Source organism: Mustela putorius, unplaced genomic scaffold, assembly GCF_011764305.1.
Source record: "Mustela putorius furo isolate JIRA1106 unplaced genomic scaffold, ASM1176430v1.1 tig00000275_pilon_pilon_pilon, whole genome shotgun sequence".
NCBI classification, from domain to species: Eukaryota; Metazoa; Chordata; class Mammalia; order Carnivora; family Mustelidae; genus Mustela; species Mustela putorius.
The window spans coordinates 4,045,454-4,062,226 of record NW_025421341.1 but is presented as its reverse complement, the minus strand read 5'-3'; the positions used below and the strand labels follow the sequence as shown (position 1 = coordinate 4,062,226).

The window sequence follows — 16,773 nt, the reverse complement described above, 5'->3', positions numbered from 1 at the left end:
AGAGAAAAGTATACCTTGTAGAATACCTACTGATTTGTCGTATGTGCATAAGACATATCCCATTCTATCAATCACTAAAGGGAGCATATCAGATATGCAAAACAACCTATAGAATTTCTCATGAAATACAGCCTTATTCCCACATCCTCACTAAGAAACCAAATGGCAGGCAATTCTCTATTATACCAGAAAAAGGCAGGGTCACCAATGTATAATTCAGGAAACAAAAAAAACCAATTTACAGAATATCCACTAATCTACAAAAACTGTGCTACAAAAACTGTACCTCATTCTGTCAATCACTGAAGGTAAAAGTACATTAGATATTCATAATAATACATAGAATTTTTCATGAGAAGAGACCTTATTCCCAAATTCTTTTCACAGAAAAAACAAATATTAGACAATTATTGACCAGATCCTGAAAGCTTTATATAAATGTCAATATTATTATTCTTTAAAATGCAGTATATACTAGAATTGTTAATATACTTAACATAATTGTCAATAAGGTTATTAGAATCTACAGAATATCACCATGAAATGGCTATAATACCTCTGATAACCTCCTGTAATTCAAACATAGTCACACATGAAACCATTAAGAACATCAGAATTATAGGACCAAAGCCCATACTCTTCCGGTCTTCCACTGACTTTGACAGGGCATTAAGGGACATTGATCAGCTGATATTTTGTGGGTCACAGAGGGTATAAGATATAGTTTTAGGCTCTACTTAAGCAGAGAGAAAAGGTATATACCCATGAAGAGATAACAAGTTAAAAGAAGAGAAATCACTTTAAGTTGAGGTGGTCAAAAGACTTATAGGAATCAAAAGATGAGCTGACTCAAAAGGATTTCAACTGCCAAGAAGAAAACAGAAGAACATTCTGGGAATAAATAAAAATTCAAAAATGTAAGATTGTGGAGAAACAACTGGAAAGCCATATGCAAAAGAATGTCATTGGACCCCTAATTCACACCATACACAAAAATTAGTGGGGTGCCAAGGTGGCTCAGTTAGTTAAGCATCTAACTCTTAATTTTTGGCTTAGGTCATAATCTCAGGGTTGTAAGATCAAGCCCTGTGTTGGGCTCTGTGCTCAGTGTGGAGCCTGCTTAGGATTCTCTCTCCCTCTGCCCTGCCCCACTCTTTGTCTGTCACTCCCTCCCTCTCAAAAAAAAAAATTATTGAAAAATAGATAAAAAATATTACTATAAGAGATAAAACTATAAAGTTCTTAGAAGAAACTGGAGGCATAAATCTTCATAACCCTGGGTTAGACAATAGCTTTTTAATTATGATAATAGAGTCACATTCAAAAAAAAAGAAAAAATAGACATATTGGATTTCATTAAAAATTAAAAACTTGTGTGTTTCATCATTAAGAAATTGAAATGACAACTCACAAGAGAAAATATTGAAGCTCATATATCTGATTAGGGACTATTATCTAGAATACATAAGCAACTCTTATAACTCAATAATATAAACACAAATATAAACACAAATCCATTTTGTGCATAGGCAAAGGCTATGAATAAGTATTTCTCCAAAGAAGATATGCAAATGATCAATAAACTGATGGAAAGATACTTAACATCATTAGTCACCAGGGAAATACAAATCAAAACCACCATGTAATACCATTTCACACCCATTAGCATGGATATAATAAAAAAAAAAAAACAGATAACGACAAGGCAAGATAATAATAACGGCAAGAGTGTGGAGGAATTAGAATCCTCAGTAACTGCTAATGAGAATGTAAAGTGTGGTCGCTGCTGTGAAAATAGTCTAGTACTTCCTCAAAAGGTTAACCACAGAGTTACCATATGACCCAGGATTTACATTCCTAGATATATACCAAAGAAAAATAAAAACATGTATTCATGCAAAAACCTAAACATGAATATTCATAGCAGCATGTTCATAATACCCAAAAAGTAGAAAAAAACTATATGTTCATCGACTGATGAATGGATAAAAAATGTTATATTCGTACAATGAAATACTACTTAGCAATAAAAAGAAGTATTGACACATGGCTACAACATGGATGAACTCTGAAAACATCATGCTAAGCGAAAGAAGCCCAGTCACAAAAGCCCACGGATGGTGTGGTTCCATTTACTTGAAATGACCAGAACAGGCAAATCTAGAGACTGATAGTAGATTAGTAGCGTATAGAAGGGTGGGTGAAGGAGAGGAAGGGAAAGACTGTTAATGAGCATGGGGCTTTTTGGGGAATCTTAATGAGAAGATTCTAAAATTGTGCTGACAGTTGCACAACTGTATAAATATACTAAAAAGCACTCAGCTAATCACCTTAGATAGGTGAATTGCATGGTTATGTGAATAATAAGTGAATAAAACCTTTTTTTTTTTTAAATGCAAGGTGTGTTTGTAGGGAACCATAAATAGGCCATCTGACCAGGTACGATAATTGATAGTAAAGGAATGGAAATGAAAACCAGAAAACTAAGCTGCTGCTATGATACACTGAAAGCCCTTCAGTGCAAAGAAAAGGAGTTTGAACTGTATCCTACCTTCCCAATTGATTACCTGAGAATAATAGACATAAAGAACCCAAAGCCTAGTAAGTATCGCCATAATGACAGCTGCTCTCATTATTATCATTACTAAGAGGTCTCTGATAATTCTATGTTATGTATTCATCTTGCTTGGACCTTTAGATTAGCCTCTTGGGGCCTCCATAGTCTGAATTTTATGTGAGCACTTGGGCTTAGCTCCCCCAAGGCCAGAGGTCCACCCAACTGAATTCAATTTCCTGGTGAAAATTAAAGATAATAGAAAACAATTTGATTTTTGAAACCCAAAAAAAGCAGAAAATAATTTGAGCCTTGAAATTCTAGAGCACAATGTAATGCACAAAAGCAATATCCACATAGGTAAATTAGACTTGTAAGTTATCTTGATGTAATAGAATACCACTGGAATAATAAGTGAAAGACAAATTAAGTTCAATAATGGCTACATTCACTAGAAATTACTTAGCCAGACACACATCACCAATGGGAAACTATTAGAGAATATTAGTGTGTGAAAAAATGAGCCTTACAAGAACAAGGGAGAAACTGAAAGTCACCCAAGGTGACTATAATTTTTTCAGCTCTGATGTATCAGCCCTTTGAGCTACATGAAGAAGCATGTATTTTTTTTTCTACCCTTCTCTCTATTGAACAAAATAATTCAAAGTACACATGCATTACAAAGTTCAGCATTTAAAGAGCACTGACATTGTATTAATTGTATTAATATTAAAAATAAGCCAAGAGAGAAGACATAATTTATCCTCTGGGTTTCTTACCTTTTCATTTAGGATCATGAGGGAGAGATAACTTTTCTGACCAACATTTTAACTGTCAAGTAGATAATGAATATGTATGCAAATCATCCGAGTCACTAAAGAAACCCCCCAAATAAATTAACAAAGGACATGGAAAACAGTGTTCTACTGTTGAGTAGACTATTTCAGTTCTAACTACTCAGCTTAGAATTTATTCCAGTTGTCAGTACGTATCTAATCATACCCAAGTTACTTATCTCTCTCTTTTTTTTTAAATGTGTTCACTTACTTTACTAACACAACATTTACCATGTTATCACCATGGAATGTAAATTCAGGTTAGACAAGAAAACTTCACAACTGTAATAAAGCATTCTGGAGTATGTGAGCACTTGGGCTTAGCTTGAGTCTAATGCCTGACCAAACCTCCTTGCTTATAAATCATTAATCACTTCAACTATAGGTAATTTGTTAACATTTATAATTCTTACAGAGAAAATAAACAAACTTCATACATTTCAAAAGTGTTTTTCACTTACCTTTGCATTAGTACTTAGAATACACATCTCTATTTCAAGATGACATTTAAAAATTATTCTAATACAACAGCAGCATAAATACAACATTGCAATTACAGAAAAAGCTTAACTGGGATCCAGAGTTAAGTTATTCTCGTGTTTACAAGTATGATTCTGAAATAAACGCTACTTCCAAGCAGCTGTTATCACCTTTTTAGGTTTGGTTTAAATACACATATTTTCAGTTGTGGGGAAACTTATAACATATTAATAATATTAATTATATATAAATATAAATATTTTACTTATATTAATTTATATAAAATTTATATGAATATATTATCTATAAATAAAATCCATATAAATATACAATTAATATAATATATTAATAATATTCCATGCACTGCTCTGAAAGGGTCTGGAGCCAACCAGCCCTAAAAACTGGAATACTCAACCAGTCTGCAAAACAGGCAGAAAAAAAGTTAAACAGGATTCCTACACAACATCAAAAGCAACTGGGAGTAAAAGAATTGGTAAATTAAACTCTTCTGATAAAATTAATTATAAAGAGGACAAGAAGGAACATATATTATCACTATCAAATACATTGAAAGTGACATGTTTCTTTGTGCTAATCTGACTCCCCTGAATGACCTAACTAAATAAGTGGTCACTAGTAACTTTGTTACCAGGCAGATCAAGCCTACAAGAAAAGAAGCGAATATTTAAATTACCATGCTGTTCAGATGATTTATTTTCAACATAAACATATATACTCAATATATGAGATACCTAACTAAAAAAGCAAGCACCACCAACAAAACCAAGACCACTTCTCTTCTCCTAAGGTTTAGGCTTTGTCCAGAATTCCTTATACATGGAACAGCCCATAACAAGGGTCACTGCTCCCATAACAAAGCTTTGGGCTGCCACATGCATGTGGATTAGGTGAACAGACATTTTAGTATTCCCCTTCTCTTCAGTTTATATAATCCATATGCAACGATTGCTGCAAACCCTGCTGTTCCAATGGGAACAAACAGTGCGTCTTTAGCTTTTCAAATAAGTTTAGATCCCTGACCTTTCCTGGACGAAGAAAGAGAAACATCCATGCCTATTGACATAGTGACTGAAGACACCTCCTTCCTAGAGTGCTGATAGTATCCAAGTTACTTTGAAACTCAAGACAGTTATCAGTGAGTGAATAGAAAGTGAACAAAACCTCTAACATAAAGGGAGATTCTCCCACAGAGTGGAAGAGCAGGTTTTCCCACAGCTGCAAGGACCAGTACTCCCTGGGATTCTGCACTGTCAGAACCTGCTCAACTCTCTGCCCCTCTAGTTTCCAAGCAACCTCGTCTTCCAAGTTTGGTTCTGTCCCAAATGACACTACTTGAGGACCTAGCCTGGAATAAGAAATTAGTTGACATTAACACAGAATAACATGTGGTTCAGAAGAACTCTGAGTTGAAGAAAAAAACTAACCAGAGATTTCAAAACCACCATGGATAACCCACCTGTGATTAATCAAGAGGTAAAACACAGACAAGCCTTATGTCTATTACTTCTCTTTAAATGCCTGGAAATGCACGTGGTGACCTGAATTTCAGCAGTCTGCTCATGGAGCCCCTGGGTGGTCTTTCCACTGGCACCCTACCTGTCAATACATATGCTGTCTTAATCTCACAAAACAAACTGAGGGTTGCTGGGGGGCGGGGGGGGGGGGGGACGGTTGGGAGAAGGGGGGGTGGGGTTATGGACATTGGGGAGGGTATGTGCTTTGGTGGGTGCTGTGAAGGGTGTAAACCTGGCGATTCACAGACCTGTACCCCTGGGGTAAAAATATATGTTTATAAAAATTAAAAAATTAAGAATAAAAAAAAAAGGAGGAAAAGAATGGAGATAAAGGCATAATCTACAAGCTATTTTGAGAACATGGAGTCTTTTAAAATTTATTTTTCTCTCATTTAAAAAGAAAAACTTGACTATATACTATGCCATATAAAGTCCAAGCACAGTTCAATCACTTCTCTTATTCAAATACTAATTATTCGATCTTGCGTCCCCGCGCGTGTGCACCTAATCTCAGCTGGTCCGCCGGAGACCCCCAAGCGCCAACCCTAGTCCCCCGCGCGTCCCATTTCCGCTCCAACAAGATGAAAGAAACTATCATGAACCAGGAGAAACTCGCCAAACTGCAAGCACAAGTGCCCATTGGTGGGAAAGGAACTGCTCGCCGAAAGAAGATGGTTCATAGAACAGCTACAGCAGATGATAAAAAACTTCAGTTCTCCTTAAAGAAGTTAGGGGTAAACAATATCTCTGGTATTGAAGAAGTGAATATGTTCACAAACCAAGGAACAGTGATCCACTTTAACAACCCCAGGGTTCAGGCATCGCTGGCAGCGAACACTTTCACCATTACAGGCCATGCTGAGACAAAGCAGCTGACAGAAACGCTACCCAGTATCTTAAACCAACTTGGTGCAGACAGTCTGACTAGTTGAAGACTGGCTGAAGCTCTGCCCAAACAATCTGTGGATGGAAAAGCACCACTTGCTACCGGAGAGGAGGAGGATGATGAAGTTCCAGGTCTTGTGGAGAATTTTGATGAAGCTTCCAAGAATGAAGCAAACTGAATTGAGTCAACTTCTGAAGAAAATAAAACTTGAAGAAGTTACTGGGAGCTGCTATTTTATATTATGACTGCTTTTTAAAATTTTGTTCATGGATCTGATAAAATCTAGATCTCTAATATTTTTAAGCCCAAGCCCCTTGGACACTGCAGCTCAAATACTAATTATTCATGTTTCTAATTATAATAGAAAGGGTACTTTCAACAAATACAGTCTTCCTCCATCTATTTATTTTTCCAAAATACAATATAATTCTTGCTACTTTCCAACATTTACCTGAATTGAAAAGGCAGGAAGTATCCCAGCCTTTGAGCCAAGAGAAAGTACCGTTATCACCTATCCTTGTAGATCAGAAATAACCCCTCAAGATTTGAAATTTCATTTCCAAACCACTTCTCATATAGAGCTTATTACCTGGTCGGAGGGAAAAAACTTCCATAGCCCTAGAACCTAAGCTTATTTTGTCTCTGAGCCAAACAAGACTACAGTTCCTAACAGAATGGCATAATAAGCAATCTTCTAAGAGCTACAGTCAGTAATTTACTAAAATTACTCCAAAAGACAGCAAAGGAAGCATAAACCTTTTGCTAAGTATAATATTTCTCTTCCTATGACTTAAGGAAAAGGGATTTAGAAATAAACTACTAGGTGGATTTAAAAATAAGAAAACTACAAATTTATTCGAGATGAAAATAAGCAACTGGCTAGAGTAAATGATGACCTTAATATGTTCAAAATTAATAGAAAGGAAAAGAAAAAGTAATAGGAAATTCTACAAATGGAAAATCTAGAGGCAAGTATATGCCTCCCAAGTGGAAAATCCAACATTAGACATTAAAACCTAGGCATTCTTTCTCTGGATGATCTTACAAATTATCCACAGGAACCCAAATATCAGAGGAAAAAAACCCTGGCACATGAAAGTCCGTATTTGAATATATAGTCTGGGAAAACAAATAGCAAGAACATTCTTGCTGAATGGAATACAGCAGCGATTTATAGCTAACACATTTAGAATTATTATAAGCTTTTATTGATTGGGATTAATAAAGATGGCCAAATGCTGAATTCCAAAATAAAATTTGGAAACATTCCAGAATCATTCTAAAATTGTGCATCCTACGGAGGAGCATGAATATATAATCGAATACTGTTTGCCAAGAAACTGACAAAGATTCTAACATTCCTGAATTACTTTTATGAAGGATGACTTCTAGAGAAACCATAATAGGGCTATACATCTGAAATACATTTTTTAACACAGAAAAGGAGGGCATGTTTGCAAACCATATGCCTGATGGAATTAATTTTCAAGGTCCTGAAGGCAATTTATACAAATTTTGTCAAAAAAAGAAAAAAGTGGCCATAGGCATGTTTACTTAAAGAAACAAAACAAAACAAAAAAGATGTGTCTGGGCCAGCCATATTAAGTAGTCAGTAAAGTAAATTCTCTACTGTACTCTACTGTACTCTTTTTACCTCAACTATTTTCAGACCTACAAGGCCCCTGGGTTTCATCTTTTCCCTAGTCCCCCATCAAAATGTATTTGCAATATGGATCTAATATCACTGCTTTGTTCCTTAGGCCCTGTGTTGCTATTTTCAAAGGTCTCTGCTTTCTTTCCCATTATGGAATAAAAGACTTTGTCCTAGTTGAAGTAATTTCAGCATTCAGAGAACAACTGGGGAAGTTATAAGGCTATTTTACCTTTGAAATCTTACTATTAAACAACTGCCCATCCTATTTTCCTACAAAGCCAGTCTTGCTTTGGAAAGATAACCCTCACATTTGAAACTGCTTCTTAAACTATTTCAACTCCATACAAAAGTAGCAGGTTCTCTTTCTCTTTTTACATCAATATGCCTCCATCTTTTTAATCTGGTTGACCCCATTCAGTGACTGAAGAACACACTTCACAGTTTCTATCATCTCCTACCAAGAAGGTGTATGAGAATATGAAAGCATCCCTGTAGTTAACTCAAAAGACGTTAGTGATCTGAGAGGCCCAGAGAGGGTAACCGTGGGAGAGGTGATAAACCATACTGCACACATTGAAGAAATAGTGATTTCCTGATATAAGCTTTCATGTGTTTCAGAAATCTTACTTCTCCCTTTGTCATTTTTAAGCAGGGAGGTAGAGCTGCCACAAATGTTTAGTAGCTAGGAAGGCAATGGTCAAAAACTCAAATGCCTCAGCATTTTCTGTGAGCAGCTCATAGAAATAAAGGCCATGCACTCAGTGAGTGAGAAACAGGGAGTGAGATACAAAGAGGTAGCAAATTCCCCTAAAAGTGACATCTGTGACTCAGCTACATTGTGGCCATGCGACATTGTCAAATCTTTCTTTTTTTTTTTTAAGAAAACAGAAATATAGATTCTCTTGTAAATTTTGTCAGCAACTACCAGTAATTCAAATTTTGCAAAACACTGACTAAGACAACTGTGGATGAGTCAAAGTAAAGCCATCAGCTGTCAGGGTGTGTCCCATTTGTCACCCATTTGGAGCCTCTTTTATATAGTTATGATCACCTGGTTTTATTTCCTGATGATTTTACTGAAGAGACTTTACCTACAGAACTCAGAGAAATTACGTAATATGATGGTTAATTTTATGTTTCAACTTGGAGGGTGTTAGGGACGACATTACCATTGAAATCCATGATTCTGGGGTAAAGCAGTTTGCCCTCCATAATATGGGTGGGACTTGTACAAGCATGTGAGGGCCTGAAAAGAACAGAGTGGCCTCCCTGAGCTAGAAGACTCCAGAAGATTTCTGGAAGATTCTCCAGAAGATTGCTGTGGGACTTTGTACTATCAGCTCTCATGGGTCCCAAGCCTACTGGCCCACACTACAGATTTTGGACTCACTAGCCTCCACAATCATATAAACCAATTCTTTATGATAAATCTTTTTCTACATATATATACACAAATCCTATTGGTTCTGTTTCTCAAAGAACTGACTAACATGAATAATTTGGCCAAAGTCACATAGCTAATTTGGGGGCAGGTAGCAGGGAAGAATTGTTCTAACTCTGCCTAGAATACATTCCAGTATACTGTGCTAGACCAGTAATTCTGGTGGAGTAAGAGAAGACATTACAGATATGCCTATGTATGTATATCTATATACATTATAAAAACCTGAGAGAGTATGTCTGAGAGTGGAATTGTAGCACTGCAGAATCATGTAGATGCTTGTTTAAATGCATATTCCTAGGCCTAGCTCCAGATCTATTGAATCCAGGTCTCCAGGATGGGGCCCAAGAATCTTCATCTTGAAAGTTCCCTAAGATTATTTTAATGCATACTAAAATTTGAAAACAGTGAAATAATTAAGAGGCAATACAGATTAGTGTTTAAAAGCATGGATTCTGGAGGCAAATTGCCTGGGTTTGAAGCCCAACCCCACCACTTATTAGCTATGTGAGTGACCTTGGGCCAGTGATAAAGATGATGTGAGGATTAAAAAAAGAAATGCTGTAAACACTTACATGTAATTAGCATTTAATTAATGGCAGCGATTACTACTAAACTCTCTCATCACTGGTGTTTTGGCACAATTTCAGTATCATGCTAATCAATATTTATAGTGATAAGCACAGTGGCACTTTAAGATCTTGAATTACTTTCTTTTTTTTTTTTTTTTTTAGATTTTATTTATTTATTTGACAGACAGAGAGCACAAGTAGGCAAAGGGGCAGGCAGAGAGGAGGAAGCAGGCTCTCTGCAGAGACCCAAGCCGAAGGCAGAGGCTTAACCCACTGAGCCACTCAGGTACCCGTTGAATTACTTTCTAAAGCAAAGATCAATGTGGTTAGATGCTGAGTGTTTCATTTTATGCAAATTCTTTGTAACTGGTGATTCTTTGTAACTTTGGTGATTTGTGTGTAATATTTATAATAACTCTCTAAAGATTAAAACATTTGATTAGCCTGAATACCACATTTGACTACAACACATAACAGAGAATCTGTTGTATATGTGCACCATGTAGTGTGAAGACAAATACTTTAAGAAGTATGGTCTTTCTGCAATCTACTGATCTCTGCTCGATTTCTGTAAGGGTTGATGTTTATTTTATTTATGTTTTAGCTCTCCAGTTCTTAGCTCAGACAGCCTCCATTATACTTATTCAAAATATTTCTCGAATTAAATTTTTCTTGAATTAAATTTTAACACTAACATAATGGCTTTGATCCACCATTCTTCCACTAACAAACTGTCATACTATCTAAAGAAATATATAAATACAGTAGTTTAAAAAACAGACTAGAAAAAATATGGACTCATGGGATATTTAAGTGATCCCCATGCCCCCCCTCAAAGTCCAATTCACTTGTATTTTAATCTTTTATCCCACCAAATTCTTAACCAGAGAGCAGTTATAGCTAATAAATGGAACCTACCCAAATACAGGAGCTAGTACACAAGTAAAGGGAAGCCATACGAGAGAAAATTGAGAGAAGTCAGAAATATGGAAATCTTTTTAATCACTGAGAACTGTATACAAACTTGGGTCTCTCTGTGCATGAATTTGAGAAGGTCAAAAATTCTCTTCTAACAGATCTGCTTTAGGACAACTTAAAACATGGGAAGTATATTGCAGAACCTATGTGGCACAATTAAGGAATTAATTGAAGGTGAAAAATAAAAATAAGAGAAGTCAATAATTATGATAGGCAGGATTTGACTTAGAAGATAGGGAATATGCCCAAGAAAATAAACACATGGGCAAAATAAGGCTTTGGGTATAAAAACTGTTATTCTTCCATTTAGCACTTAAATCAGGAGGAAGAGCTCTCCAGAAGGGAGTCTCCTGGTTGAATGGAGGCAGAGAGACCAAGAGAGTGAAGTAGCTGTTCCCTATAGAGGAGATGATCTGAAATAGGAGAACATCAGTAATCTGAGGACTAGATTCAGGACTAGAATACCAGTGGTTACAATTTATCAGCCCAAGGACAGACTAACACATTTACATGTACCCAGTATCACACAAAACTTACCAGCTTCATGTTAGTGAGAGATTTCTAAATCAAAGAAAGAAGCAAGAATAAGGAAGCAGCAGGGAAAGGGGTTTTACCAGACCCTTCATCCACTGGCCCATTCAACTAGCAGTTGCCAAAGCCAATCCCATGCAAGATACCGTTCAAGGAAAAACGAAACCAAAATAAAACAAAAGACATGGCCTATACCCCCACAAATTAGAATCTAGTCAAAGGACAGAACATCAAGAATATGTATATAAGAAACAATAGCAACACAAAGGAATAATCATAATGTTTGAGTTTCAGTATTCTAGCAGAGTTAAAGGAAAGAAAGATTACGTTAATGGAAGTGAATTAGAAAGAATGAATGAATTTAGCGGTTTTTGAGAAGGCCTGGACAATCAAGCTTGACTTGATTATAAGATGGAAGGAAGCCAAAATATAGAGAAGCAACACAAGCAAATGCCTGTGGAGGAAAAAACACAAGAACAACCAAGTAAAGCAAGTAGTTGAATCCACTAGGACACAGAGTACTGGCTGCAGAGTTATGGGGGACAAGGCTGGAATCTCACCTGACCATCAAGGATCTTCAGTGCTAAGCTACATTGTTTGGGTTTTATTTGCTAGACAATAGGAAGCCCCTTAAGGCTTTAATCTGATTGTAGCTGCTTTGCTCCAACCAGTACAAAGTAGTATTTAGAAAAGGGTGAGAGCCAGAAGAAAAGCAAGGTGACTCCTACAATAATCCAAAGAGTGATAATAAATGCCTAAATTAAGGAAATGGGTGTAGGCACGGGAAGGAAAGGATTAATGGAAGTGGTACCTGTTCCTAAAATGTAGAATATTCTGATATTAATTAGCAGATACACCTAGAAAATGAACATTATATATATGAAAAAGATATGGGGGAAAAAAAAAAAAAAAAATATATATATATATATATATATATTCCCCCACAGGAATTAGAAACTGATCCTATTTTTAGTATAGTAATTCTTGACATGCCATTCCAAAATCCTTAAGATATTTCTCAAATGTAGCAAGATGGTGGAGGAGTAGGAGACTGAAATATCATCAGGTCCCAGGAGTTCAGCTAGATAGTTATCAAACCATTCTGAACACCTACAAACTCAACAGAAGATAGAAGAAAAGAGCAGCAATTCTAGGAATAGAAAATTGACCACTTTCCAGAAGGTTGGACATGGAGAGCAAAAGGAATTCTTCAGAATCTGAAGCAACAGGAAGATAGACCACAGGGGGAGGGGCCAGCTCCCAGCAAGCAGGAGAGCAGCAGAGCACAAAATCAGAACTTTTAGAAGTCTGCTCCACTGAGGGATATTGTTCCAGATGCTAAGTGAGGCATGGACCCGTCACCAGGACAGTGTGGTCTCAGGACCCACGGGGACACAAAAAGACCGGGGGTGCCTCAGTGTACCAAAGTTCCCAGGTATCAGAGCGGGGAAGCTGGCCACAGAGAGAAAGCCAAGAAGTGGGCTCTCAGCTCAGGGTTACTTTAAACCATGATCCAAGGCCATCCCTTTTTGAGTAGGGACCAACAAGCAGCAAATCCGGGGAGACCCCCTCCTACTCCTCTGAGAGGAGCAGCGTGGGAGTTTGTGGCAGGAATCTGCTGGGTTTGGAGACTCCAAGCGGGGCTGTGCACCAAAGACAGAGATGCTTGGTCACAGGCTGGGTAAGGTCCAGGTTGCAGCCAGAGACCAGGGAGACGGGAGGGATTGACTGCTTTTCTCTGAGGGTGCACTGAGGAGTAGAGCCCCAAGCTCTCAGCTCCTACAGGCTGGAGACTTGGAAGCCACCATTTTCATTCCCATCCTCCAAACCTCTACAGAAAGAATTCAGGCAACAAAAGCTCCCAAGAGTGAACCCAAGCAAATTACTTAGCCTGGCCCCTAGCAAGGGCAGTGCAATTCTGCATTGGGCAAAAACATTTGAGAATCACTGCAACAGTTTCCTCTCCCAGAAGATCAACAAGAATATACAGCCAAGACCAAGTTCACTGATCAATGAGAACTGCAGAACTCCAGAGGTAAGGAAAGCAACACATAGAATTAATGGCTTTTTCCCCATGATCTTTTAGTCTTTCAAACTTAATTTTTTTATTTTATCTTTTTTCTTATTCTATTTTTTAATTCTTCCTCTTTCCTATTTTAACATTTTTAACTATTTTATCTTATCAATACCTTTTTGAAAATCTGTTTTTAATTTTCATTGTTATAATCATATTTTATCCCTTCATTGTATTTAACCTTATTTCTTCTATACATATAGGTTTCCTTTTCTTTAAAATTTTGGGATACAATTTTTCTAATAGATCAGAAGATACCCTAAATCTAGCACATAGCTTTGTTCTAGTCTCAGCCTGATCATATTCTTTCCTCTTTTTTTTCTTTTTTCAAACAACTTCTTATCTTATCAATTCCTTTTTTAGAATTTTTTTTTTTTACTTTTCATCTTTACACTCATATTCCATCCCTTCATCATGTTTACCCTTATTTTTGTGTATATATACAAGTTTTTCTTTCTTTAAAATTTTGGGAGGTAGTTTCTTCTAACAGACCAAAATACCCCCAAAATCAAATATGTGGCTCTGCTCTATTTGCCAGTCTAATGAATATTTTTTTCTCTCTTTTTCCCCCCTTTCTTCTCCCCTCAAGTTTCAGATATCTTCTGATATGGATAGTGTATATTTTTCTGGGGTTGTTGATACTCTTTTAGTATTTTATTCTCTCATTCATCTATTCTTACCTGGATAAAATGACAAGGCAGATAAACTCACCACCAAAAAGAGAACAAAAAGGCAGTACCAACAGCTAGGGACCTAATCAATATAGACATTAGTAATGTGTCAGAACTAGAGTTCAGGATGATGATTACCAAGGTGCTAGCTGGGCTCAAAAAAAAAAAAAAGGAAGATATTAGAGAATCCCTTTCTGGAGAAATAAAAGAACTAAAATCTAACCAAGTTGAAATTTTAAAAAAATATATTAATGAGGTTCAATAAAAAAAAAGAGGTTCTTACTACTAGGATAAATGAGGTGGAAGAGCGAATTAGTGATATAGAAGACCAAGTGATGGAGAATAAAGAAGCTGAGCAAAAGAGAGACAAACAACTACTGGACCATGAGGGGAGAATTCAAGAGAAAGTGAATACCACAAGACAAGTATGGTGAAACCATAAGATAAAACAATATTAGAATACTTGGGGTCCCAGAAGAAAAAGAAAGAGAGAGGGGCAGAAGGTAGCTTGGAGAAAATTATAACAGAATATACCTAATTTGGCAAAGGAAACAAGTATCAAAATCCAGAAGGCACAGAGAAGAGAACCCCTCTCAAAATAAAAAAAAAGAGGTCCAAACCCTATCATCTAATAGTAAAACTTACAAATCTCAGTGACAAAGAGAAAATCCTGAAAGCAGCTTGGGACAAAAGGTGTATAACATAACATACAACAGCAGAAATATTAGATTGGCAAAAGACCTATCCACAGAGACCTGAAAGGCCAGAAAGGACTGGCATAAGATATTCAGAGCACTAAATGAGGAAAATATGCAGCCAAGAATACTATATCCAGCTAGGCTGTCATTAAAAATAGAAGGAGAGATAAAAAGCTTCCAGGACAAACAAAAACTAAAATAATACACAAACACCAAACCAGCCCTACAGGAAATATTGAAAGGAGTCCTCTAAGCAAAGAGAGAACCTAAAAATATTAGACCAGAAAGGAACAGAGACAATATACAGTCACAGTCACCCTACAGGCAACACAATGGCACTAAATTCTTATCTTCCCATTGTTACCCTGAGGGGTGCCTGGGTGGTTCAGTGGGTTAAGACTCTGCCTTGGACTCAGGTTATAATCTCAGGGTCATGGGATTGAGGCCCACATTGGACTCTGCTCAGCAGGGAGTCTCCTAACCCCTCTTGCTGCCTGCCTCTCTGCCTACTTGTGATCTCTCTCTCTCTGTCAAGCAAATAAATAAAACCTTTAAAAAAAAGAAAAATAGTTACCCTGAATGTAAATGGGCTAAATGCCCCAATCAAAAGACACAGGATATCAGAATGGATAAAAAAAAAAAAAAACACAAGACCCATCAATATGCAGTCTACAAGAAACTTATTTTAGATCCAAAGACACCTTATATGAGACAAATTAGCTTTTAAGCCAAAAACTATAATAAGAGACGAGGAAGGACACTATATCATACTTAAAGGGTCTGTCCAACAAGAAGACATAACAATTTTAAATATCTATACCCCTAACATGGAAACAACCAATTATATAAACCAGTTAATAACAGAATCAAAGAAACACATCAATAATAATACAATAATAGTAGGGGACTTTAACATTCCCCTCACTGAAATGGACAGATCATCTAAGCAAAAGATCAACAAGGAAATAAAGGCTTTAAATGACACACTGGACCAGATGGACATCACAGATCTATTCAGAACATTCCATCCCAAAGCAACAGAATACACATTCTTCTCTAGTGCACATAGAACCTTCTCCAGAATAGATCACATCCTGGATCACAAATCACGTCTCAACCAGTACCAAAATATTGGGATCATTCCCTGCATATTTTCATACAACAATGCTTTGAAACAAGAATTCAACCACAAGACGAAAGTTGGAAAAAAACTCAAATATATGGAGGCTCAAGAGCATCCTACTAAAGAATGAATGGGTCAACCAGGAAATTAAAGAGGAATATTTTAAAAATTCATGGAAACCAATGAAAATGAAAGCACAACAGTTCAAAATCTTTGAGACATAGCAAAGGCAGTACTGAGAGGAAAATATATAGCAATAACAAGGCTTTCTCAAGAAACAAGAAAGGTCTCAAATACACAGCCTAGCCCTACCCCTCAAGAAGCTGGAGAAAGAACAGCAAAGAAAGCCTCAACCCAGCAGGAGAAGAGAAATAATAAAGATCAGAGCAGAAATCAATGAAACAGAAACCAAAAAAAAACAGTAGAACAAATCAATGAAACTAAGAGCTGGTTCTTTGAAAGAATTAATAAGAGTGATAAACCCCTAGCCAGACTTAGCCAAAAGAATCGAGAAAGGACCCAAATTAATAAAATCAAGAGTGAAAGAGGAGAGATCACAACTAATACCAATGAAATGCAAACAATTTTAAGAACAAATTATGAACAATTATACACCAGCAAATTTGACAATCTGGAAGAAATGGATGCATTGATAGAGACATATAAACTAACAAAACTGAAGCAGGAAAAAATAGAAAACCTAAACAGACCCATAACCAGTAAGGAGATTGAAGCAGTCA

The 16,773-nt window shown here is 36.6% G+C and overlaps 1 protein-coding gene and 2 pseudogenes across 1 annotated transcript in view; 1 reads left to right on the top strand and 2 right to left on the bottom strand.

Annotated features, from left to right (window-relative positions):
- Positions 1-16,773, bottom strand: part of PLCL1 (phospholipase C like 1 (inactive)) — a 342,886-nt gene that overhangs the window by 186,050 nt on the left and 140,063 nt on the right. The gene's annotated exons all lie outside the window — the stretch shown is intronic.
- On the bottom strand, positions 4,353-5,520 carry LOC106003740 (annotated as a pseudogene).
- On the top strand, positions 5,972-6,616 carry LOC101686536 (annotated as a pseudogene).